Source organism: Rousettus aegyptiacus, unplaced genomic scaffold (assembly GCF_014176215.1).
Source record: "Rousettus aegyptiacus isolate mRouAeg1 unplaced genomic scaffold, mRouAeg1.p scaffold_m13_p_1, whole genome shotgun sequence".
Taxonomy (NCBI): domain Eukaryota; kingdom Metazoa; phylum Chordata; class Mammalia; order Chiroptera; family Pteropodidae; genus Rousettus; species Rousettus aegyptiacus.
The window spans coordinates 156,940,834-156,944,708 of NW_023416284.1; the positions used below are offsets into that span (position 1 = coordinate 156,940,834).

At 32.5% G+C, this 3,875-nt stretch overlaps 1 non-coding gene across 1 annotated transcript; it reads left to right on the plus strand.

Annotated features, from left to right (window-relative positions):
• The first annotated feature begins 1,209 nt into the window (after window positions 1–1,209).
• On the plus strand, window positions 1,210–1,328 carry LOC118606765. The gene has a single exon (XR_004952604.1). It is a non-coding gene; the product is annotated as a 5S ribosomal RNA (ribosomal RNA).
• Window positions 1,329–3,875: the final 2,547 nt, after the last annotated feature.

Here is a 3,875-nt window from a genome sequence, read left to right on the forward strand (position 1 = left end):
CAATTATAAGGAAATCTATGAAACTATTCTCTAGATGGAGAGAAAGTGGTATATTTGTATAAAACTAGATAATGATTCAAGGTCCTATATATCCATCATATTTTTCCCCGGGGGCAATTAAACAAAGGCTTTAGAGTCCTTAACGGATAGGTACAGACAGAACTGGAGCAAGAGAGATGTTAGGGGTGCTTTAAGGTCAGTTTTTCAGTAGCTGCTGCTTTTGATTAAGTATCATGTAGACCAGTTCTTCTCTAATAAATCACATTAGCTTGAAAAATCAAAGGGTTGGTGGCCTAAGTAGACGACAATAACCAATATCTTAACATTGCCAGACACTTCTGTGGGAAATGCTAAGCCACGTCAGTATTTGCCATTGTTGCAATTCTAGCCAATGCTCTAAAGGCAGAGTAGCTTTGCTTGGTCATGATGTGGGAGTGGTGAGAATGTGACATCCTTCTGTTATATCATTTGCCAACAGAGTCAAGTTTTCCTTTAGCTACCAGGAGCCGTGCAGCCTGGGCTCTCTGTAGTCCTCTGTGGTTTGCATTCAGTTCTGAATTCAGAGCCCTGGATAAGAAAGTTGTTGGCAACCAGCACCATGCAAGTCAGAAAAATGCCAGCTTGATGTAATGCAGGCTTCTATTTCACTTCAGAATGAAAATTTAATGTTCCTTGAGAGTCTGTTACAGAAGAATTCATTATGATTATCTTACGAATGACGGGTTCTGAAAAATAATGTTTGGACCACATATTTTTGTGGCTATTTCAGAAAATGCATTAGAAGAGGCAAACAGCAGCACGAATCATGCTTGACTAAGTTAGAAGCAGAACTGGTTCAGCACAAACTGAGTTTTTGTTTATTTCTTTAGATCTAAGGTTAAAGGCTGTGTAGTGTAGAGCATGAAGTTTGGGGAAGGGTGTCTAGTCAAGCACTGTTCTGTAAGGGTTTTTGCCTTCTTTCTTTTGCTTGCTATAAGCAATTGAATTGTTTTGAATTTTTTCTGATTAGTATTTCTCTATATGCTCATTTAAAAACACTGGGAAACAAAGAAATCAAAAGAAGGCAGAAAAATATGAATCTGGCCATGCATATATAACTATTGCTAACACGTTGTATCTCCTTCCAAGGAAGTTCTTTTGTATACGTAGACTTTAAAAACATAATATGATCATGATGCTATCAGATCAATTTAAAAACATATATGGTCTGTCTATAGCCATGCCACCCTGAATGAGCCCGATTGCATCTGATCTCGGAAGCTAAGCAGGGTTGGGCCTGGTTAGTACCTGGATGGGAGACCACCCAGGAAGACCAGGTGCTATAGGTGTAAAAAAATAAAAAATAAGGGATTGTAAACTGACAAGGTCCTTGCAATCTGTGAGGTCAACCAAGGGTTGCCTTGCTTAAAAAAATAAAATCATAAAATAAATAAAAACAAATAAACAAACATATGATCATTATTAGTATCAGGTTAATTTTGCATTTAGCACTAAGTTGCATCCATATTTCTTATGTAACATAAATATTTCCAGACTCTCTCTCACATTAATACCCAAATATTAAAAGCCCAGAATCTTATGCAGTCAGCAAAAAGTCTTTTAGCAGGCTCCACTACTCAAGCATTTCTGAGGTCCTGGAGGAACGCTTATGCATTCTCACATCCACCCTGGTTGTCAGTTGTCACCTTAATGCTCTATCCACTCTAGGGCATTACTCGTCTGTTGCTTTCTTATCACTTTATAATCATTGTTTCCTGCCTGCAATAATTTTTTCCTGACCGCCACATCTCAGGAATAAACACATGCTAAATTTCCCAAATACGAACTAATACCAGGCAATTCACAGATAAACTGTTAGAATTTAAGTGTTACCAGAAAGTGCAATGTAAGAAAAGTGAAGTCAGAAATATTTAAATGAGCATTTTAATATTCTATTGAAGAAAACAATCTGAATTTCTTAATTATGGGACTGTCATTGAACAGTTAGTTTTCTCCCCCAATAGTTTTGTTTTTTAAGATAATTTATACACACACACACACACACTTTGGTAAATTTTTTTTAATTCTATTTTATATACCACCTCTGCAGAAAAAATTCTTAGTTCCTGACATCTGTCAGAACATTTTGTGGGAAAGAAGTTCAAGAGGAAGAATTTCTTGATTCATTTACTTTAATGGTTAGCAATAGTTTACGTTTTGTATTTCTACTTGAGTCAATTTGATAAATTATGTTTTTCTAGGAACTTGACTTTTTTATCTAAGTTTACAAATTTACTTCCATAATCTGTTTATAGTATTCTATTACCTATTTCTTAGCTGTAGCTATAATTTCTCATTTTTTATATTTGATACTGCGTATGTTCCATCTTTTGATTCACCTTGATAGGTTTATTAATTTTACTATGAAAAAGTTTATGGTTTTATTTTTACAATTATTAATTTCTGCTCTTATATTTATTATTTCCTTCCTTCTACTATTTTCAATTTATTATTTTATTTATGTTTTAAACTTCTTTATTTCAATGCTTAGTTAATTTTCAGCCCTCATCTTTTTCTAATAGAAACAAGGTCGTACTTTTGTCCTAAGCACTACTATCGCTGTATCCAAATCCTTTTGTTTGTAGTGTTTTTCATATTTTTTTACGAAATAAAATATTTTTAGCTGCAAATATTTTCTAATTCCCATGAAAATTTGTAATGTCTATCTTCTTAATTAGAAATATTTTCTCGATTTGCAAACTTTTGATCTTCTAGTCATCTTTTTGTTATTATTTTCTAATTTACTCACACAAAGTACTATATGTTTATAGTAGTATATATTATGTATTACTCAGAATACAATATTTGCTTTATATTTTGGATTCTCTGATGTTGGGTGAATTAATAATTGTTATAGCTTCCTAATGAATTGATCATTTTGTCACTACGTAATGTCTTTCTTTGTCTCTAGTCATATAGTTTTGACTTAGTCTATTTTGTTTGATATAACCACAGCCAGCCCTGTTCCTCTTAGTTACCATTTGCATGGAATATCTTCTTTCATCTCTTCACTTTCAGCCAATGTGTGTCCTTAAATCTAAAGTGAGTCTCTTATAGACTTATGCTGAGTCATTCTTTTATCCATTAAGCCACTCTATGTCTTTTGACGGGAAGTTTAATCTATTTGTGTTTAAAGTAATTATTGATGGGGGGGGCATTTACTTTTTTTACCTTATTAATTTTTTTGTTTGTCTTGTAGCTCTTTCATTTCCCCTTTCGTCTCTTGCTGTCTTTTTTGTGTGTTTTGTTGATTTTTATTTATTTTTTTAGTGATATGCTTTTATTCCTTTCCTTTTTTCTTTTGTGTATCTTCATAGATATTTCTTTGTGGTTATCAAGAGGCTTATATAAAATATGTTATAGTTACAAGTCTATTTAAAGCTTCAGTTGCATACAAAAACTTTACACTTTTACACCCCTATACACCTTATGTTGTCAATGTCACAATCTATATCTTTTATATTGTATATTCATTCACAAATATTTGTATTATAATTTTTTAACTTTTATACTAAAATTAAATTGATTTACATATTATTAAAGGAATACAATATTCTTTATTTATCTATATATTTACTTTTATATGTGAGTTTTATACTTTCATTTTCTTTCATGTTGCTCATTAATATACTTTCATTTTAACTTGGATAATTACTTTTAGCCTTTCTTATAAGGCAGATCTAGTGGCGATGAACTCTCTCAGCTTTTGTTCATTTGGGGAAGTCTATCTCTCCTTCATATTTAAAGGACAGCTTTGCTGTCCAAGAATATAATGTTTGTGGTTGGCAGGTTTTTGTCTGCTTTAAAATTCACTGATAGTCTCGTGGGAGTTCCCA